Below are 23,912 nucleotides of genomic sequence, written 5' to 3' on the forward strand. Positions count from 1 at the left end.
AAAAGAAACCAGTGCTATTTTCTCAGGTTACTGCAGCATCAACAGATTTTCCTAAAACCCTTTTCCCTATTCTATGGCCATCCTTCCAAAAAAGACCCACGAATTTGGAATGGCATGCTTGGAAAGCTGTCCTGTCACTGACCATGTGGTATAGTGGAAACGGCCAGTCTTGGGAGACAACAGAGCTTAGTTTCGATACCAGACCTGCCCGTTTCTAACTACACGGCAGTAAACAATCTGCTTAAACTTGTTCAGCCTTGGCTTTCGTGTGAGCTGGTAATAAATATTTACCAATGTCACAGAGTTACTGCAGAGACTGGATGGGACCTAGTCCCATATATGGCACAGAGTGGGGGTACACATTGATAGCTCTTACGATTAGAAAAATCTGATCCTGTGACAACCCTTGTCTGATACTTGGTGAAGGACACACCATGGCTGGTTGTATAAATGTAGTGCCTGAGTTCAGTGGGTGGGGCGGGGGGAAGCGTATGTTAGAAAGCTGTGTTGGACTCTTCTGAGTGAGATGCAGTTAGGGAGGGCAATTTTCTTGTCTCTTTTGGGGCCTTTTCGTCTCTGAATGTGGTTTCCTGTTTCTCATCAATCCCTCCGCTGAAAACCATCCAACCTTTTCTTTTTCTTTCCAGTATCTTTAAGAAAAATAATAAAGGCTTACACTACCACGCCCTTCTTCCACTGAGATGAGAGCATGTTCTTCCATTGCCCCTGAGGGGATGTGTCCTAAGCTGGGAGGGTTCTCCTGCCCCTTTTACCTGGGAAGCCAGAGTGGTGGGACCAGGAAGCTGTGAGTAAGAAGAGGACGGATCCAAGGAGGAAGGAAGAAAGCATGAGAGTCAGTTGGATTTGTGACTCCTCATCAACATCTATGCACTGAAAGAACTGGATAGATTCTGTTGAACTTTGGACAAGTCAGACCAAGGATCCACAGTCTAAGTGCCCTTCATAGCATCTACACTTAGAATCAAAATTTGCTTTTTCTGGTGGATATTCCATCAGGATATTCCAATCTGTACCCACCATGTTGAATATAGCTAGGAAGGTAGCCTTGTCTCATGTACTTGAAGGAGCTCACTCAAGCCCTTACTTACTTACCTGGTACTTAGTATCTCTATGTCCCAACATTTTTTTTTTTTTCCCTCAGCTGTAATACTGACTTGTTCTGAGGATTAATTAGGATAACACATGTGAAGCATTTCAGTGCCTAGAATATAAGGAACGATCAGCAAACTTAGTACTTGGAAACCAAGAAACTAGGAAGGATGTTGTCTAAACCAACAGTAAAATGAAAAATGAGAAGTCAGAGCAAAGAGCTAAGGTCAGTAAAAGGAAAGAGTTTACCGATGAAGACAGCTGGGATAGTGCTGGGAGTTAGAGGGAAACCCCGAAGGTGACATTCATCACCTCTCCCTCCTGACCAAACACCTGGCACCCCGGTTTTATTAACCTGTTTTACTCATGATATTAATTTGTAATAAAGAGTACAAGAAGAGAGAACTAGGGGAAAAGAGACACTTATGAGGCACATCTGTAGCGGTTTTCCTTGTTTGATGATTTGGTTTTCCGTTACTGTTGTTTACCTCTTTTACTGTTTGCTTTCCTTATTGTCCGAGAGAGATATTCAGAAAGTGTAGGCCTGTGTGAAATTATAACTGGGTGGGCTTTCAAGAACTTGCTCGTTCATGGGAAAGCCCCTCATAAATCATACGGCCTGTACAGTCACATTCTTCCCAACATTCACCTGGCTTTGGCCCATAGGGTAGAAAAATAACATGGAAAACTGTCACTTTTCCAGATTAACTTAAATGCCGTGTTCTTGGTAGAAACAAGTTTGCCATTAAAAACAACACTGTCACGAGAAGCCAAGGACTGACTGTCCTGAAGACCAAGTTCGGGCCTCTGAGCAGTAGTACGTTTTCTTATCATGGAAAAAATGGAAATGATGATAGGTGATGTTAATAATTATAGCTACTAAAATGATGTCAGCTCCTGTGCGAAAAATTTTACAGATGTTATCTTTAATCCTCAAAACAATGCTGCAAGGTAGATATTATTATCTCCCTTTAAAAAATGCAAAAAGTGAGGCTTAGAGACATTAATTAACATGCAAAGGTCACAGTTAGCTTCTAGTAGCGCTGGTCCACAAGACAGTTTTTTTTATGCCATCTGTCTGTGATGACCTTCAGAAAGTCAGATATTTTCAAAGTCATGAAAATTCAGGTTTTCATTGCTTTGGACCCTCTTCCCCATCAATGCTTTTTTTTCCTTCCTTCCGGAATTGACACTTGCAACCACTGGGGACTAGAGCTCTAAGGCAGTGATTTCAGATTTCTTGAAGACCATCATAAACTAAAATTAGCTCATAATAATTAGCAAGAAACAAATGCTTCTTAAAAAAGCATCCATTCACTTAAAACGATTTTTAATTTTATAATGACTAGTATATAATGATAGCAGAACAGAGCTATTTAGTTAGAAAAAATAACTTCAAAGATGAGAGCCCATTTAGTGTTTATTTGCTCTAGGGTTCTAATTACTTTGAAAACTACCAAAACTTTGTATATGATCACTGATAGCATTCAATAGCAACTCTGAGGGAAACAGAACCAACCTTTTTTTTTTTCCCAAGCCCCATTAACATGGAGGAAATAAATAATAAATGATAAATACCAGAGGCACGTATTCACTCTGTCATTATTATTTTCCTGCTCTGTTGCCGGTTCAGGTCTCTTATGCCAGGAAAATGAAAAATAACACCAAACTTGTCTTCCTGGTCATTTTCCAAATGAGGCCAACAAAACGGGACTTGAGGAACACTAAACGTGGTATTGTTTTTGTGTACTCTATCAGCAAATCCTGGTAGGTTCAATTTGGTTTCATTACATTTCCAATCTATGCGTGTGTCAATTCATCTTCTTTCTTGCCATAGTTAAGATTTATGCACTTTATTAATCACCTTGCGACAGTCATATCAGCAGTTTCATTTAGCAGAGTAAACCAGTCAAACCCCGGCAGACTTCTGCGGGCATCACATGGCAAAGTCTGGATACCTGGCAACTTGAATTACTCTTGCCAATATGAGATTTTTCAGAGCCGTCCATCTTAAGGCCATTTAATATATCACATCTGCCTCTGCTCTTTTCCTAATTGATATGTTGAAAGAGAGACACCCGCTAGATCTTGCAAATGTCTCCACGAAGCAGCCTTGGGACAGGTTCCTCGGCAGCAGCACCTTAAAATGGTAGTTTGTTAAACGTTCTGTTTTCCAAATGTAATTTAAATGATATGAGGGGGACTTCCCTGGTGGCGCAGTGGTTAAGAATCCGCCTGCCAATGCAGGGGACACGGCTTCGAGCCCTGGTCTGGGAAGATCCCACATGCCGCAGAGCAACAAAGCCTGTGAGCCACAACTACTGAGCCTATGCTCCACAGCCACCGAGCCACAACTACTGAAGCCCGCGCACCTAGAGCCCGTGCTCCGCAACGAGAAGCCACCGCAATGAGAAGCCTGAGCACAGCAACGAAGAGTAGCCCCCGCTCGCCGCCAAGTAGAGAAAGCCTACGCACAGCAATGAAGACCCAACGCAGCCAAAAATAAATAAAACGTTAAATGAGGGCTTCCCTGGTGGCACAGTGGTTGAGAGTCCACTTGCCAATGCAGGGAACACGGGTTCGTGCCCTGATCCAGGAAGATCCCACATGCCGCGGAGCGGCTAGACCCGTGAGCCATGGCCGCTGAGCCTGCGCGTCCGGAGCCTGTGCTCCGCAACGGGAGAGGCCACAGCAGGGAGAGCCCCGCGTAACACACACACACACACACACACACACACACACACACACACAAGTTAAATGATATGAGGGGCCTAGGTGGCATCCAGGGAGCCCACATTTTCCAAAGAGCTTCCATAAGCAACGGCAACCTTTCATGCATTCACTGCATGCTCAGGTGGTCTAAAAAGATGATATTGCCAGGAGTGATGGTCCAGTCATGCACTATGGCTTCCTAGCATACAATAGTGCTAACCAGATTCAGGGGTTCCTAAGTGGCTGTCACCGACTGTAATTCTTAGCCACGCTGTATTTTTAATGTTATCACTTTTCTAATGCCAACTCCACTCTCCCTAAAGTTCTGAAAGGACACAGTCCTCAACATATTTAGTATGGACTCAAATCATATTCACACACTCTTGATTAAGTTCCAACAGCACATCCGAGTTGCTCATCAGCTTGCTTGGAGCTACAGAGTACAGAGCTGGATTCCAAATGTAGGTCTCAGCAGAAAGAAGCCATCTTAACATAATTAGTCATTGAAGAGAGGTGTCTTCTGAGTTTTTCTAGGTCTTACTGTTAATTTGATCACACAGAAGGGTTTGTGGGGGGCACGCCTCAAACTAAATGACTCCAATAAGGAAGATTCAATGACTTGAAAGTTCTTATAGTGGATCAGCTAAGTAGAAATTGTGGCCCTTATATTACAGCATGGCACACGGGACCAAAAATTAAAAAAACGACCAATTTGATATTAAGAAAATTTAACGAGAAGGCCAGAGAAGAAAATGGGTTACTACAGTGAGATTTCTACAGACTTTCCAAGGCAGCTGTGCTTCCAAAATCTTGGAATTAATAGCACTGAAAATTCCTCGGCCTCACAAGTTTATAAAGCGGCAGGGTGTTTAGCAAAGAGAGGGCTAGACTGAAAATCAAGAGACCTGTATTTTAGCTTTGACCTTGTACTAAACTGTACAGCTTAGGCTGAGCCATTAAACCTGCTCTACAACAAAGGGGCTGGAACAGATAGTGGGTGCCTACCAGTCACCCTCCAAAGTGGCAGTGGGCCTCCTTGCCCTATTTTTGCTTTTCAGAAAAAGCCTAACAGAAATCATACATTTATCCATGATAAGATAACGTAGGAAAATTTAAATGTTACATTTATCTGATTTTTCTATTATATTGGGTTGGCCAGACATCTTACTGAAAAACATGAACGAACTTGTTGGCCAACCCAGTATCAGCTGAAAGAGGGAACACTAGGTATTCCATGCTAATGCAATACTCTAATTGGAGGATCATGTTTTTACTTAGTGGGAAATCAAGTTAATTGCTACTTAATAAGTGCAAATTGTAAAGGGAATCTTTCAAAAAGTAAAACTCATAGGGAAAAATAAGTTTTAATAGAAACTTGATGGTGGCCAGTTTAGAAATGGTTTCACAAAAATCCCTTCCAGCTCAGGATTTCTATTACTACAAACCTGTAGAGATTAAAAAAAATTTTTTTTTTCTTTTAGTTCTTTCCATGTCTTTCGACTTTCAGCACAGAACGTTTTTTATTTACTAAATCTGTGGCTTTATAACTCCTTTCCCATTCAGTTCTATACATACCTGCAGTGACAGCATTTTAACCAAACCTCACAATTTCCTTGGCTTACACACTCCTTGCTTCACTGGCCTAATTATTTTAATAAGCGGCTTAACTGAAATGCTGGCTTACATTTATATTTCAATTTAATTGTGCACAGTTCCTCGTACAATGAAAACCTTCACAGTCTTTGCTATTTGTGACAGTGTTTTACTGCGTCTAGCTGTTAGGGACACTAATAAAGTAACTTCATTTTACTTCTATGCATACATCTGTTCTTTCCTTTTTTCTTGTTTTGTTTTTTTTTTTTTTCAGATTAACAATGGAAAGGTCCCAAAGTTCTATCATTTTGGCTGTCTAGATGAAAAGAGAATCTCCATCCAGGCCTGCAGGAAAGCCTAGATCTGGCTGGCGAGAATAAAACAAAGCTAGCAGCATTCCTTGGGTCAGCCATATAGCTCGGGGTGCTTGGGTATTCGCACTCCTTTTGTTCCCGCCATTTAGCAATTTTCTCAAACAGGAACAAAACAGGAAGTGGAAAAAAGAATGACATGGAAAGTCACTTACTAATCCTACTCCCTGGGGAATGGAAAACAGAATTCCCCTCATGGTCTAATTATTCTTTGGTATCTTTAATGAAACCAAATCATGAGAGCTTCCAGCGTCTGGCTGATGTCTCAGAGGCCTGATTTCCACGTGTCCTTGGCTCTGAAAGGAAATATCTGCTAACTTCCTGAAGTCTCCTTATTATCATCTATTACCATTTAGTTCCCAGAAAAATCTTTGTCATTTTTCTAACATGGAAGGAAAAATCTAGAGGAACAGAAATGATCTCTGTAAACTGTCATGTGTTTTTGCTTGCTTGAAACCGAAATAGTGTGACTTCAGAATTCGGTTTTGGAGCCACTGGCTCTTTGGTGACAACTCGGTAGGCACATAGCAATCTTAAGCATGACCCTGCTTTACCAGGCAAAAGTGAACATACGTGTCTCTTTTCATCCACGCTCCTGCATGTGGGTCTATAAAAGAAGAAAAATGCTATAGAGAGATGCTTTAGAAACTGAATTCTATTGACTACTATAAACTGCGGCATACCAGAATCAGGGGATTTTGGTAAATCTGTTAAAACACATTCTGAAATCCTTGGCTCGAAAGCCGTATTTACAGAGTCACAGAAAAAACAGCAAGAATACCATAATAGCTACTTCTATTCTGCACTACTATTAGGCCAGGCTAGACTTCAATCTTCATTCCGTTGAAAAATCACAAAAAACCAAACCCTTGCAAATTGGGCATTATTTCATTTTACTTATGCAGGGTTTGAAACTCAGAAACATTAAGCACCTTCCCCAACACCACACAGGTGCCAATGGCAGAGCCCAGCTGAACGTCTTCCAGGTACCTTAAGGATTTTGCAGACCCATTCCCTTCATTTTACACACGAGATGCTGAAATTTAGCCGTAAGGTATTTAGACACGGTAAGATAGTCTGAAATGTTAAGGATTTGTATACATCCAACTCTGATGATTCATGATAACTGAAGAGAATGTTACTTTGATGGTTAGCTTCTTGTGGGCCAGAAAAAAAGTCTGTTTTGCTCACCTTAGTGGCGGCACAGACTAGGCATTTAATCAATATTTGTGAATGAGAAGACAACGTATACAACTGAAAACAGAAAATATAGAAGTCAATTTATATTTGGTTTGGAAATAGATGTTTTTCTTAGCAGATTTATCCTCTTAGGAAATTATAACTTCTTCAGGATTACCACAGCCAGTTTGCTCTTTTTCCTTTCCTTTTCGTTTTTTTTAACACTTTAGTGAAAATCAGAGCCAGATGTGTGCTGCTAGAAGCCAGATGAAGATGTGAAATGCAAAACACCCCCATGCACAGTCAAATTATAGGTCCCAACTGTGATATTTTCTGGGGCCCTGGGGCTCCAAGCAATCCCAACTCCCTTCATAACCACTGTATCGGTCCACTCGGGTCTCCATGATGGATGGGATGTGGCAGGGAGAAGGGAAGGGGTGTCGGATGCCAGTGGGAGAAATGACGTGCCCCTCGCTACGTCTTCACACACAAGCCAGCTCTGTCAGACTCTTCTCCTGCTCGATTTCCTTGGCATTGAAGGCACATCTCAAATCTCATCGTAAACTCCCACTAGAGAAAGCTGCAGTGCAACCTACTCAGTTGAACAGAACTGGCCCCCAATTTGGGGCATCCTGCCTGCTCAATCTGAGGGCAGCCTGCTTTCATGTCAGACACATCTGCCTGCCAGGTTAGGTGGGGAAGATGCTTGCTCAGCAGTGAGGCATGAGCTGACATTCAGGGACTTGAGCAGAACCTGCTGTGCAACGTTGGAGAGAAAAGCTCTTCCTTCCAGACTGACAGCCAGCAATACCATTTTCTTGTTCGATGAATGCAAATCTTTTCATTTCTACCCCAAAGCGCGGGAGCCTGGCTATACATTTTGACTCTGCCCTGAGCTGAGCAGGCTGAAAAGACTGACATGGGTTTAACAGACATGATCAACTTAGGTGGGCATCGTAGTTGGCAAATGGAACGTGAAGTTAATTGTTTCACTAGCGGAAGAAGAGACTCAGAGGCTTTCTTCGCTGGCAGAGCTGGGTGTGCTTCAGGCACACTGATGCTTGGCTGAAATTACCCGTAGTTCCGTGTCAGGAGGGCCTGTTTCTGAAAGGTTTTTTCCAATGTGACATTAATAATTTATAAATAGGCCAGTACACAAAACTGTAATTGTAAGAAGAACTGAGGGGTAAGATAAACAGGAACTTAACTTCTTAATAAAAAGTGAAGGATGAAAGAGACCAAAAAAAAAAAAAAAGCACTTGTGGGTAATATGTGGAGTATAAATATTATCTTGTATCTACCATCAATAATCAGAAAAGAAAAGATCGTGTAGGATCATGCCATAAAAGGTGACGCTTTGTGTGTTCCTTCTCCTCTGATCTGCTGTGAGCATCTAGTTGGATCTGAGTACATTAAATCTGATTAAAGTTTGTTTTTTACAATTGTTTAGACTCATCTAGTTAAGGAAGGCTGGGATACATTCTATTCTATCTTGTGTATTGTCAACAGAATTGTCAGTGAAGTTTGGAATGTGGGAACTTTATTATGTAATTATGTGAGAGAGAAAGAGGGAGAACCCAGTTTTAGTTTGCAGTTGGAAAAAATAAAACAGACTTTTTTTTTTTACTTGAAAATTGGGCAGACTAGGCATACACGACACAAAAGGAATGGAGCTTGTCTAGGCCAGTTTTTGGCATATTGATTCGCTTAGACTTCTCCATCAATTAGATACAACACAACGTGAAATAAAGAGAGAATTGGATTCCTCTAATCAGCTGAATTACAAGGTTAGAGTTCTAAATTATTGCTTTGTTGTTGGAGCAGCAAATTATTGGTGAAAGGATATTTTTAATTCTATGCATTCATTTAATCTCTATATGCTTTTCTGATAGCTATCAGAAAAATGCTGATGCAAACATATGTTGCAATTAAATATATATAGATTACACTTTTTTATCATTCTAAATCTTAGAGATGCTTTGAAGCTCTGAAAGAACCAACACTCCACTTGCTGGAAAATAAAACCATGTCCAAACCACACAATCAAATCCCAAATACCAAAATCCCAAATCCCAAATGGATAACAAAGGTGCATAATTCCACATATGAAAGTATCAGATGTTAGAAACTCAATTTAGTATTATAAATCCACATCAATTTTTATTAAATAAAAACCTAAGTAAGAAAATAAATGTAAAATCCTAGCATACAACGGACTAATGGTTACTAATGGTAACCTCAGCTGTCATTTACTGAACATTTACCAAGCAGTTCACACCAGGATAGGCACTAAGGGGGACCCACTGAAATAGAAGACCAAGTTCTGGCTCTTAATGAACTCAAGATATAGGTAACAAAAGGAAAGAAAGAGGGAAAAAGTGACCATAACTGGGAATTTCTATGGGCCAGACATTAAGCAGTTACACGTATATGTTTTATCCTCACAATAAACCTACCAGGTAGGTGTCACCAAGCCCTTATTGCTGGTAAGGGTCAGTGTGTCTCTCCCTCATCACATAGCAAAGAGCTACAAAGACTTTATCTCCACCCCTCTCTGAGCTTCCTGGCACTTGTTCTTTCTGTTTCTCCAATGCATTTTCATCTTTGAATTTGTGTTCAGAATGCCTCCTTTGCCATATGAGGTTGAAATACACCTTCCTCAGAGAAGGAAGCCATCCTCGAACACCCAGGCCAGGTAAGCCGGTTATATGACTGGCACTTAAAATCTGTTAATTCCACATTTATTTGTAGGAACATTTGATTAATGTCTCTCTCTCTCTCTCTCACGAGACTGTAAATTCCCTGAGGGCACAGAGCCAAAGTTTAGAAGTGAAGCTTGCCCTTTTTCTAATGCCATTCAGCCTCTATCGTGTATTTGTCGCCTGCATTATTCAAAAGCATTTGCCATCTTGTGCTGTATTACAAAAGAAGGTAAACAAAGCTTGGGTCTTGATGCCCGATTGTGAAGTGTTGGTTTGTTCATTCATTCATTTATATTTTCATCATGTATTCATTTAGTCAATAAATATTTGTTGACCACCTAGTCTGTGCTAGGAACTCTTCTAGCTGCCTGGAATACAACGATGAATAAAACAGAAAAAAATCCTTAGGATGAATGACATTTAGTCAAAAATATGCTTGGTCTACAATCTCGATCCAGTTTCTAAGTGTCTGCTATGTATAAGACTATGTGTATAAGGTTGCATGACAGACTGACATGCAGACTAATGGACAACTTTTAATTAACATAAATATATTAAATATGAAGTCTATAAAATGATGAGGTGGATGTAGTGAAAAGCCTTCCATAATAGATACAGTCAAACGACTGTGGTGGCTTTCAAGAGCCACGTATTTATTCTGTTCATATTCTCATGGCTCCACAGGTAACTGGAATGCCTATTTGACAGTTCCTGTCATGGACGGTTTAAAACCACAAAAGAAAACTGAGGTTATCACCATGCAGTTGCTCTGCAATTTGTCCGTAACTTGATGATATAACGAACTGGTCCTAAGAATATCCAAGAAAAAATAACTCGGACTCTGATGGTCATTCCAAAAGAAGAATTACCCAAATGTTTAAGCCATGGCCATGTCACTGGTATAAGGAAACCACCTTCTAAAGGGACAGATGTCGCAGGGACAGCCAAAAGAAGAAATACAAATGGACCGTAAATCAGACAGGAAAGCAATCCAACCTTATCAGTAAGATAAATGAGATAAAAGTTGCTTGTCATTTTAAAGCTAATTAGAAAATATTTAAAAGGAAAAAGAAATACCTAGTTTGTAGAGGCTTTTTCAGGAAGGTAAATGTTTTACATTTTTGATGGGAGGATAAATTTTTATAAATTTTCAGAAGGGCAATTTGTTCATATGTGTATGTAATACGAATTCTTTAAAGTGTTCCTACACCTTCTGGAGCGCATAACTTCTCTTGGGAAAAAATAAATTTTTATAATATGCTTATTTTTAATTGTAATAATACTCAAACAGAAAAAGTCAAATGCAGTGCTTATAACTGAAAAAAGCATTCTGCCCATTGCTGCCCATCTAGTGAACTTCCTGTCAGACACAACCACTTTTAATATTTTAGCTCTTTCTTGTAGTATTTACATCAACTGTTCATACACTTATACCAAGGGATTCCCTTGCAAAGAATCTAGAAAGAGATTTTTGGTAGATCTAGAAAGATTACCAGGTATGTGCAGCCTGTCATTATTTCTAATAATAAGAAAATCAGAAGCAACATTTGCTTGGATTATTTGAATAAATGATGGCCTAAATGTGCAACCGAATATTAAGTAGCCGGCTATATTTAAATGACATGGCAACAAAATAAACATAAAAGAGATTATCTTTAGATAGAGGCTGGTACTCTTCTGAATTTCCAAATTCTCTTCAACAAATGTATGATTACTTATCAACAGAACGATGAACACCATTTTAAAAGGTGAAACTTTCATATTCTGTAATCTAGAGGCTTTGATTTCATGTAAGGGTTGAGGGAAGTACAGTTTTCATAAGGTATAATTGGGAAAAATCTTTGCTTTTGGTTCACTTCTGTGTGAAGGAGACATTAATAGGGGCAATGATATAACATTTGCATGAAAAAGGAAGAGAGTTTGACTAGAGTCTACTTGAGTCATGGAGTGCGCTGTGTGTGGAGGTCTGGACAGGAGAACTGACAAATAAATGGGGTGTTAGAGTCTGGCAGATACCCAAGTAGGCAAGTGGTCAAATTCCTCAAGGTTGGTGGGACAGGAAGGGGTCATGCACATCCAGGTAGAGTCCAGAGATAGGCGTGGGTCAGATTCAGCAAAGTATCACCAGCAATGGGGTAAAGCAACAGGGATCATCTGGGAGGGTCTCGAGGCTTATAACCACGATGAAAGATGTGGGTCACTCAGGGCCCATCAACCATAACTGTGAAGATGCCTAAGGGGAAACTATGCCCCAGGCAAGTCAGTAAGCCAGAGAGAAAAAGACGAATATCATATGATATTGCTTATATGTGGAACCTAATTTAAAACAATGACACAAACGAACTTATACAGAAAACAGAAATAGACCCACAGACATAGAAAACAAACTTATGGTTACCAAAGGGGAAAGCGGGGGAGGGAAAAATTAGAAGTTTGGGATTAACGTATACGCACTACTATATATAAAATAACCAACAAGGACCTACTGTATAGCACAGGGAACTATACTCAATATTTTGTAATAACCTATGAGGGAAAAGAATCAAGAATATTGATTGAGTCCAAGGAGTTGGCAGTTGGAAAAGTTCAGATGAAAGATCATCACCCCAAAATGTACCAAAGTGGCTTTAGGAGATGTTCTGAAAGATTAGCAACAATCTCTTTGTAGCCTACAGACACGTGGCTCTAAGCTAAGTACATATAAGTCAATTTAAATAGATTTTTTTTTTTTTTTGGATGGGGAAGCGTAGATGGTAGATTGATTCAATCTCTAAAATTTGCATAGTAAAAGTTGCCTCAGAGCTGGGCAACTGGCTCATCTCATGACCACGTGAAAGTCATGTATATCAGGGTGAGTTAGGCAATGCTGCCCTGAAACTCAATGACTTGATATAAATAACAAAGGATTATTCTTCTTTCATATGACAGCTTTACGTGAGTAAGGCAGCTTTCCTCCATCACAAACTCACAGATCTAGGGACCCTCCATCTCGGCAGGCCACCATCTTGAATACATAGTCTCCACTGTTGCCCAGGGAAGGGGCGAGAGAGAGTGGAGAACGACGCAGGGAGCTGTGTGGCCCAATTTGGAGGTGGCATACACATGCCACTGGGCCAGACCTAGTCATTTGGTCTTAACATAAGTATAAGCACAGCTGGGAAATGCAGTGTTCCTGTGTGCTCAGGAGGAGTACTGGGATAGCGATGGTTCTCAACATCTGGTCCCAGATCAACAGAATCAGAATCAACTAGGATTTTGTTAGAAAGGAAAATTCACAGGCTCCACTGAAGACCGACTGAATCAGTAGTTCAGCAATCAGTGTTTCGACAAGCTCCTCGGGTGATTCTGAGGCACACTGAAGTTGGAGAATCACTGGGGGAGGGGATCTTTCACGCCTTTTTTTTGACTACCTACTATGCATTTATTTTTCTAAAACTGGGGTATAGCTGGTCTACAATGCTGTGTTACTTTCTGCTGTATAACGAAGTGAATCAGCTTTAATGTATACATATATCCTCTCCCTCTTGGACCTCCGACACCCCCCATCCCACCCATCTAGGTCACCACAGAGCACTGAGTTGAGCTCCCTGTACTACACAGTAGGTTCCCACTAGCTATCTGTTTTACACCTGGTCGTGTATATAGGTCAATCCCAGTCTCCCAGTTCATCCCACTTCCCCCGCCACCCTGTCTCCACACGTCCATTCTCTATGTCTGCGTCTCTATTCCTGCCCTGCATATAGGCTCACCTGTACCAGTTTTCTAGATTCCACATACACGCGTTAGGAAAACTGGACAGCTACATGTAAAAGAATGAAGTTAGAACACTCCCTAACACCATACACAAAAATAAACTCAAAATGGATTAAAGACCTAAATGTAAGACGGGCCACTATAAAGCTCTTAGAGGAAAACATAGGAAGAACCCTCTTTCAGCCTTTTTGGCTAATTTTTAAATGTTACAGATTACAGATAAACAGTGCATCTCTGTAGAATCGTGTATGAATCTGAGCATTTATACACTTACTCTGCTGGGAATTAAACTTACAGTTTCTACAATGTGCAAATTTAAACATCTTACCAATTATCAACTTAATACAGTAACACAGAATGTTTATGAAGAACAGCATGTGTTTGTGAGTATTCTTTTATGGAGTCAAATAACTTTATGCACTTCTAGGCAGACATTTATTTACTTGAAGGTTAAAACATGCCTGACAATGGTTGAACTATTTGCAGAAACTCAAAATAAACAAGACAGAGTAGAAATGCTAATGACAAATGAGAGGCAGGATCAGATAGACTGACATGGGAATGAAACCCTGGGACCAAAATGACATGAAAACCTTGAAGAGAAAGTTTGGAAATGCAAAGAGTGAAATGTGGTGGGACCATGGGATGTGAAGAATTAGCAAAAAGCTGTAGTCGAGGTGGAGGACCCTTAGCATGTGAAACGGGTTCCAAGTGTGAACACTGCCACGAGTGAAGAAAATGAATAAAAGTACAGAAAGCTGTGATGGAAGTGGTTCTCTTGACCCACTGACGGAAACACTTCCTGTGTTATTAAAATGCTCACTGGGGGTGTGTCATTCAAAGCGGAAAGCTACAGATACAAAAGCAGCTCAGTCATCTTCCACCCATAAACGTACCCCAGTATGAATCACTGACCAGTATTTAATCTCAGATACCTGTAAGATGCTTCAAAAGGTGGGATACTGGATTCATTAAGTGTGGCATCTTAGAACAATAAGATTGTTCATTTGTTTAGAATAAACATATGCATAAACTAACTGCATTCATATTTCATTAAAACTTTAAGACCTGCTAGAATTGCCATGATGAGTATAGATATTTTATCTTTTAACCAGTTTATAAATGATAAAAGCAATGCACGTTCATGGACAAAAATGATTCAAACAGACGGTTATTGAATGAAAAGGAAACACTCTCCTCCACGTTTCTACACTGCCTAGACATAACCATTGTCACTAGTTCCTTATGTTATCCTTAGAGAGTTTTTCTACAGGTAGGGAGTCCTTGACCTGTATTTTAGGAGCATCTCATTTAAAATAGGTACCTTAGGGACTTCTCTGGTGTCACAGAGGTTAAGAATCTGCCTGCCAATGCAGGGGACATGGGTTCGACCCCTGGTCCAGGAAGATCCCACATGCCGCAGAGCAACTAGGCCCGCGTGCCACAACTACTGAGCCTGAACTCTAGAGCCTGTGAGCCACAACTACTGAGCCGTTGTGCCACAACGACTGAAGCCCGCGTGCCTAGAGCCCTGCTCTGCAACAAGAGAAGCCACCACAATGAGAAGTCCACGCACCACAACAAAGAGTAGACCCCACACACCGCAACTAGAGAAAGCCCGCGGGCAGCAATGAAAACACAACACAGCCAAAAATAAATAAATAAAATTTATGAAAAAAACAAGGTACCTTAGCTGTCAAAAAGAAGGCAGAGACAACATGTGTAGAAAATGACAGTGGAAACTAAGAAAAATTTTAAAAGCTCAAACGAAGACCAAGAATAAAATAAGTATATAAATACACAAATGTTGGAACATGGTAAAGCTCTTCACAATATTTTCTAGTGCCATAGAGTTGAGCGTTTTTGCTGGGGTGGATTCAAAGGGCAAAGGACCAAAGGGGGAAAAATTAAACATCTATATTATTCATGGAAGCCAGAGGAGGGGAAAATGAATGACCTCCAAGGAAGAAGGGGGAACATCTTCAGTTGTTAAATTTCTTAGGTCACATCTTGTAATGTAAATGGTGGCATCTTGAATCTGTAGCCATGTTCATCTAGTCCTTTGCTCCTTTATTTGTTTTTAATTTTTATTTATTTATTTTTGAGACAAACATTATTTATTAAAGAATCTAGCTGAAAAGATAGCAATTCACCAATTCCTTTATGATCCTCATGTTATGCCCAGGCACCACTCTGAAAACTTTCCAAATGGCAGATGCCCAGATCCCACTCTCCAAACTAAAGAAATCAAACTCTCAGGGAGGGACCCTGATGTGTTCATTTTTAGGAAGCTCCACAGATGCTTCTTTCTAATGGGCAACCAGGATGGAGAGCTAGCATCTTAGATACTTGAAAATCTATCTATCCCTGGATTAAATCTGAATAATGAATATGTACATGTTACATGCTTACAACAAAAGCAGACAATATATAGAGCTACACATAACACACCCACATCACAACTGGTTTTGGGGATCACAGGATGTCACGTTATAGGCCTGCATTGAGGGCATCTTAAAAAAAAAACGCCCTATGAAGTCCATTGCCATATTTATTATGGATTCAGTAGGGATGTTAATTAAGAAGTTAACAAGTTATCTGGTGTCTCCTTATGAGAAATCAAAGGAGAACTTTTGAGGCCTCAGAACCAGTTGTACTTTCACAGAGAAAGTGATATATTTTTCTGTTTTAGACATCATGAATCAGGTAACTACTCCTATCCTCTCCTGTACTTTGGCTCCTACAACAAAGTTCAAACTCCACTTTGTGGCCTGGGGCTAGTCCATCTACAGGGTCTCATGCCACACATTTTGGACTAACCCCATTCCTTTTTTCACTGTATATTTTAATTCTCATCTTTCCTTTTCCTATTCTTCTTTCATTAAAAAAAAAATGTTGGAGACAGCGGAGCCTGCGGAAGGCGGCGCCGACGGCCCTGTGGGAGCGAAGCGGCCGTGGGGCCGCGCCGGCGGCCACAAAGCTCACGGCCTGCAGCCCTTCGCTTCGGCAGCCCAGAGGTGGCTGTCGCTGAGCAAGCTTTGGTCGTGACCCCCTTCGGAGTCACGCGCCGCCGCGGCTCCATGTTCTATGCCGAGGACGGGGATATGGCTCACGAGCTCTATGAGGAGACAGTCGTCACCAAGAACGGGCAGAAGCAGGCCAAGCGGAGGCGGGTGCGTGAGAACCTGATTCCTCAGGGCATCGGAAGCTGGATCCCTCCTCGCATCCACGTGGATTTCCCTGCGATCCCCTATGAGGTGTGAGCCTGGGGGGTGGCAGCTATAAACACCCCCTGGCCCCAGCAAGAACCCCCCCAGGCTCCAGGTGTGGCTTCCATCGAGGAACCTAGGCTGGGCCCACAACCCTGAATAAACTCCCCTGGCCTGGAACCTTCAACGGTGAGCAGGGCCGCCCTACAGTGCTGGTTGGGTGTTGGTTTGTATGTGGACAGGAGTTGGCCGGTGGCCGGCAAGGGCTGACGGCGTTGTTCCCAGTCCCCCTTCCCCAGCAATCCCCCCGAGGAGCATGGCAGGGCATGTGCTGGTCAGGAATGCCCGGCTCCTGTGCCCTCGCCTGGCCTGCTTTCTTGCAAGCTTGCCCAGGGCCCAACGCTGCTGGAGGCTACAGCGCTTTACAAGCAAGGTCTGCCTTCTTCCAGCCCCAGGGTGTGGGAGCTGTGCACAGTGGGAACTTCCTTTCCTTCCCGTTGGAGCATTTCAGCCGTTTGCTACCTCAATTCCTCCTGTGTTGGATCGAAGCTGGGGGCAGAACAAGCCTGATTCTTCCTGCCTACCTGCCCATCTGTTTCCCCCCCACCCCCCAGATGGATGGACAGTTTGCTGGCTGTTAATAGGGCACTCCCCACTGCAACTAGCTGTTGGCCCCCACCCCAACTGAGAGGGCTCTGGATGCCTGTGCCTACGGGGGCGTTGCCGCATCTCACCTACCGTGTCCAACCCCCCTTGCCCTCACACATCTGCCACCCTGTGGTAGGGACAGCACCCTAGGGCTGCTGCCAGTAGCTCTCAGGAGCCCACCACCCCTTGCCCTACAGCATACCCATCCCTTCAGGATCAGTAAGAGAAAAGTACTGGAGGCCCTGGGTAGGGACGGAAAGGAGAGAACAATCATAAAGGAATACTTAAAATGTCAGTAGCTCTCAGGAGCCCACCACCCCTTGCTCTACAGCATACCCATCCCTTCAGGATCAGTAAGAGAAAAGTACTGGAGGCCCTGGGTAGGGATGGAAAGGAGAGAACAATCATAAAGGAATACTTAAAATGTGAACGCTTGTAAACAGTCTAGTCCGTGATGTTGGAGCAGAGTGTGATTTCTACAGAGAAATGACTTTTAAAAAGAATTCCTTACCGTGCAAACTCTGTGTTTTAAGCGTGTGAGGAATGGCCTGGGGAACGGTAGCCCTCAATCGAGGAAGGCTGTTGTGTTATTTTTTCAATAAAATTACTTGTAGACCCTGGCCATGTAGCTCTCAGTATATGTTTTTCTTTTGCTTGCGAGCACACTTGAGGCAGGATTTCTAAATGGGTAATAACTCATGTCTTTTGATGGCACTGTCTGATTTCGCATCACTGTCATGCAACCTCTGCATGTCTTCCAGTTCGGAGTGGAGGGCCTAACTTGTCCATCTTACCTATGCGAGGGGCTGCTATCCCTTTATGGGAGGAAGACAAGGTCCGAAGTTTGTTTCCGAAAGAGCTGCTAACTGAAGACACTTTACCCGAAGGAACACCTACAACAGTTTTGCTAGTGCCACTTGGCTGTGGTAATCGTGAAGATCCTGATGAGGCGGTTAAAGGAGAACGGGACTTTTTAAGTGCAGGTGCCTTACACTGTGTCCGAGAAGTCGAGTTTCCCTTGGCATCAGTAGAAAATTTGCCTGTATTACTAATATGCACTGCCTGTTCTTTACAGAAATGTATATGTCTATCAGCTGCATTTTCATTAAATCTCCTCTGGCAATATGGACCCTGAATGTAATCAGGATCATAAAAAGGTGGAGGAGGGGAGGACGTTTGCCACCCTCTTTAAGGGCCTGACCGAGGCCTTTAGCCGCTCTTATGGTGGCAATGAACTCTTCATGCTTTCTTCTCCAATTAGATGGCTCCTTTGGTGGTTCAGGCCTGGGTTTAAGAGGCTTTACTGTTGGAATATCCGTTCCTTCAGCTCTTTGTCTGCTTGAATCAAAAGTCTTCCGTTTTTTAGTGGCAGTTTTCTGGCAAATAGGTCCATGTTTTTTTAATGCCACTGGAAAGGATGCCCTTCCACAAATCTTGCAAGGTAACAGTTCTCCAACTTGGACACTTCCACTCCAGTGACTCCACAGTGCCACCGCCTTGGGCTCTGCCAGACTCCTCCGGCAGCACCCAGCGCCGCCACCCAGCTCTGGCCGTAGCCTCCTTTATTTATTTATAATGTATTTATTGAGTCTCTACTGTGTAACATGAGCTCTGATCTCAAAGAGCTTATGAGAGAGCTGGAGAAAACACAACGAGCATAGATGAAACATTTGGAGACTAAGTGGTGGTATATAAAGAGATAAATTGAATATAATCAAGTGATAGCCTGCATAGTGCCCTGAGCAACACAATTAATTCAAGCCATAATCCATGTTGATTTTAAAAGTTTCCTACAATTTCTCACTTTCCACTGTAACTAATGCCTGGAGTTCAGTAATGTAATTTATCAATGACTATATTTCCATTCGCAAAGAGAACTCTGTTGTTCTTGAGATGCGTATATGTGTATATGGATGCATACTTCAAATACCTGTTTGGTTTTGGGGGAGGGAGGGTGGATTGATTGCATCTAGTGATTGACTCTTCAAATTTAATACCTCGGGAAATATGCCACAGGATCATAACATCTAGAGACAGGAGCCTGAGAAGTCAACTAGGTCAGTCCCTTGCCACCAGGTAGGATGGAACTTCTGACCGATTATCTAGCCAAAGAGTCACGGTATACATAACCATACATCTTTTACATCTTTTCTTCCTGCATATATTGAATCAAAGAACAACCAGGCATCTGGTACTGGAGCATTATAAAGCCATATGTGATGCTCACTAATACAAAATGCCTGGAAGGAAACTAAGTTAATACATATGGCATTAAATTTACAAATGAAGGCTCATCCATCATCAAAGACCCAGAATGCGCACTGCCATGACATAAAAAAGAACTTATGAGGAATATCTGTTTTCTTTTGTGCATCATCCCCCTCAACACAAGCAACTAAAAGAAAGACATGTGTGCATTTCCTGGACTTGATCTGGGGCATGCAACACATTTTACGAAGGGATTAAAGGGCCGAGGTCTTTTACACAAGACTATTATGCCATTCCATGTCAGAGACAACTTATATTGTGAAGTCTTCAAAAGAAACTACGTATGCATTATGCCAAAGCCATAAATATTATTGGAGGTTCTTAAAAAAAAAAGTTACATGTAAGGGACAAAATAGAAGACAGCTCTGGAATGGAATCTTGTGGCTCTACTCCAAACGCTGTATGGTTTCCTTTTCCAGGAGAAAGAACATGCAGCTCATCCTCCATCACCCCATATATCTGATTCGAGGAGATATTGACAAGAGAGTTTTTACAAGAATTCTATGATTCACAAAGTCAACAAGGAAACAGAATCCTCTCATGTCCTTGACGTTGGCAGTAACTTCTTAGGATCTCAAAAAGAAAGTGTCTTTCCCTTCCAATTTTGACCTTTTCTATTTGGCAGATGTTAATTTTTTTTTTTTTTTCTGCCTGTGTTTCTAATGAAGCTTGAAATTTACACAGCTTTTTGTTTACCTCCTAATTTGTGTGCCGCCATCATCAATGTGTATCAGCATAGTTTCTGGGAATAGGGTTTATTTACTGCTTCTGTTGAGCCAGCAAATGGAGAAATGCAGAAAGGACTGTTCTGCTCATCCCATTTCAGTGTAGAGTCTCCTTCCATTCACAGAAACAGCCTTACTGAGGCAGCCGATACCTTCCTGGGTGCAAAAGTCAACAACCATCTTTAGTGTTTGTTCTTGATGACATTTCCGAGCTGTTTTAGACATAGTCGAGTATATCCTGACCACCCTGACCCCCCTCCTTGTTAACAGGTAACCCAGAAACTGACCTTTGTACCCATTAAACAATAACTCTCCATTGTCCTCCAACTCCCAGCTCCAGGTAACATCTACTTTTTGTCACCGTGAATTTGCCTATTCTAGGTACCTCATATAAGTGGAATAAAACAGTATTTGTTCGTTTGTGTATGGCTTATTTCACTTGGTATAATGTTTTCAAGGTTCATCCAGGTTGTAGCATGTATCAGAAATTCATCCCTTTTTATGACTAAATAATATTCAGTTTATGTATATACCACATTCTGTTTACCCATTCACCTGTTGTTGCACATTTAGGTTGTTTCCACTTTTTGGCAATTGTGAACAACGCTGTTGTGAACACTGATGTACTAAGATCTGTTTAAGTCCCTGCTTTCAACAGAAGGACGCTTTTGTTTTGCAAAATTTTCATCCAGAAAAAATGTCTAGCCAGGTATCAATTATTAGTAATTTATCCTGGTCCACAACTTGGACTTGGTGCTGCTCTAGTCACCTGGTTGCTTTCATTCAGAGCCATACTTTCCTCTTCTTTGCCTACTCTGTTTGCGTGAAACTACATTTCCCAGATGTCCCTGCCCTCTGGCTTCCAGGCAGTTCTAGCCAGCGTAAGGCACTAGAAAGAGACTGAGGGGCAGAAGAAGGGAAAGGCCAGCATATTTCTTCCTGGATCACTTTGCTACTGGTGGCATCTAGGGCAGGGACGGCATCTCCTGGCTCTAGCTCCCACTGGAATGGCCGACTGGGGTTCCAAGTTCTGCCAACCAACCCTGACTTCTAAACTCTGTCTCTTCGTTTATCCCTCCAGCCCCAGGGAAGGTAGAAGCTTCCCACTGCTGTTAACCTCTGGGTTGTCTCATTTTTGCACTTGTGCTGCAAATTGTCTTAAGTTTTCTCTTCGAAATATACCAGGAGTGGTTTCTGGGTTCCTGTATGGACCCTGAATGATAACCATTCCATTGGGAAAAGAAGGTCCAAAGTTTCTCAGGATGCAGAACCGATGGCAGTGACTCTTAGCTGTCCTCAATGTATCATCCATTTGGTAGTATATTGTTTCCAAGCTAGACCTGTAGTTTGGTGTGGCCATGTGAATGAGTTCTGGCCAAACTGATGTAATCAGATGTGTTGTGTGGCAGATTCTAAACCTTCTTTAGAAGTCAGCTGCTCCATACTCTTTGTACCTTCTTCCCCCTTTCCTGCAGTTTGGAACATGGATGTGACAACTGGCATTCCATCCTGGAACATGAGGACGTGGGCCACATTTGGGGGAGAGCAGGACCAAAAGCCATAGAAGCCTGAGTCCTCGAGAACTTTGTGGAGAAAAACCGCCCTCCCAGGCCTGCTCTGCCCGCCTCTAGTTCTACATGAGAAGCAAATAAAATTCTCTCTTGTCTAAGCTCCTGCTCTTTCCAATCTATCGCAGCCAATCTGAGATCTAACCAATTCAAGACCCAAGCCATGAGCTCAGTGTCTGTCCCGGACTGCTGATTAATTTCCTTATATTTTCCTTAACAAACTAAAGCAAGGTCCTAGAACCTCTGGTCTTATTCTGAGTTTTGGCCTCTTCCTGTTTATACTCAGAATTGACCTATTCTCAACCACAAAGCTTTTTATTCCCTTTAACAGCTTCTGCTCTGCTTATTAAATTTTCTCTGAAAGGTAGGGGTCAGAGACAGCTACTAACCAAGCCGATATCCAACCTAGAAAATAATTAGAGTCTGGATGTTGGAGAATTTTTAATTAAAAACCTGGGAACATTGTTCCTCGGGTATTAATAAAGCCAGCAAAATGGAGAATCAGCACGGCCTAACACTGCAAGACAGACCGTTAGTGTCCTGGTCTCAGAGCCCTCTTCCCAGAGCTGGTGGGCTGGAACTATACCTAATGGCTGCCAAGTACAAATAAATCTCACCTCTACTTCACCTAAGTGGGCGTCAATTAGAAATATGGACTTCTAGGACGGTGGTTCCCAAACTTCATTGTGCATGAAAATCACTTGGGGAAACTTATCCGAAATGAAGATTCTCATCCTTCTGCTCGTGATTCAGTTGGACTGGGGTGGGGGCCATGAACCTGCGTGATGAAAAGGACCCCAGGTGTCTCTAAAGCACATGGTCTAGGGACCATACTAGGAGAGACCATGCTCCTGGGAAATACATGAAGACTATAAAACAGCCACAAGTGCAGGGAACTGTCATCAGCTGGGGGTGGGGCTGGAGCACATTCAATGATGCCTACCACGTTCCAGGCGCTCTGCCAGGCATTTTCGAGACATCGTCTAGTTTATGCTCCGATAACCTGCATAACTATCATTATGACACTTGTTTTGCAGTGAGCAACCTGAGGTGCAGAGAAATTAAGCAACTTGCCTAAAGTTAAACAGTGGATTCAAAGCTGGGTGTGCGTGTGTGGGTTGGATCTAGTCTACTGATTCCTCTAGCTTTGCTCTGCACCCTTTCCCATCATGCTCCGTACTCCTAGGCACTGACCTGCACGGACGGCATCACAGGGTCCTCTGTCCTCTGGCTTCCAGTTGGGTTGGGTCCTGCCAACGGGAAGTGCTGGGAGAAGACTAGGGGGAGGGAGGAGAGGAGTTCAGGGTATTGATTCCCCAGCTGCCCTCACTGCGGGTCTCCAGGGTTGCATCCTTTGACCAAAGGCCACAGCTCTTGTCAGTGGCTCTTGCCACATGACTGTCCCCTTCTGAGTTCCTATAACTATTCCATCATCTTGCCTCTTCCAGCCTAAGGCTGATAACTGGTACCCTCCCTCTCTTTCTGTCTAATTAGGATGAGTGAGTTTGTTGAGGGCAGGGTCTGTATCTTTTTATCTTTGTACCCCCTGTGTCTAGAAGAGTACCTGTTTACATAGTAGAAAAATTTTACTGCATGTTGACATGAATAAGCACTTTACTAGTCCAACAATGTGCTAAATATTCTCTATTAACTCATTTAATTTTTGTTATTTATTTATTTTCATTTTTGAGAACCAATGTTCTTTTAAAAAGAAAGCTACTGGATGTTTGTCCCAGAAAAATGAAAACGTTTATTCATGCAGAAGTCTGTACACTAATGTTCATAGCAGCTTTATCGATATTTGCAATAGCCCAAGACTGGAAACAAGCCACATACCCTTCATTGACTATAAAGTTAAACGAATTGTGGGACATCCACCCAACTCACCCACGCTTTAATAAATCCTCATTTTTTTTTTTTTTTTTGCCGGCCTCTCACTGTTGTGGCCTCTCCCGCTGCAGAGCACAGGCTCCGGACGCGCAGGCTCATTGGCCATGGCTCACGGGCCCAGCCGCTCCGCGGCATGTGGGATCTTCCCGGACCGGGGCACAAACCAGTGTCCCCTGCATTGGCA

At 42.3% G+C, this 23,912-nt stretch overlaps 1 protein-coding gene and 1 pseudogene across 2 annotated transcripts in view; both read right to left on the reverse strand.

Annotated features, from left to right (window-relative positions):
• SAMD12 (sterile alpha motif domain containing 12) overlaps positions 1-23,912 on the reverse strand; it is a 460,979-nt gene that overhangs the window by 139,110 nt on the left and 297,957 nt on the right. The gene's annotated exons all lie outside the window — the stretch shown is intronic.
• LOC116742689 lies at positions 17,882-22,818 on the reverse strand (annotated as a pseudogene).

This window comes from Phocoena sinus, chromosome 17, assembly GCF_008692025.1.
Source record: "Phocoena sinus isolate mPhoSin1 chromosome 17, mPhoSin1.pri, whole genome shotgun sequence".
NCBI lineage: Eukaryota > Metazoa > Chordata > Mammalia > Artiodactyla > Phocoenidae > Phocoena > Phocoena sinus.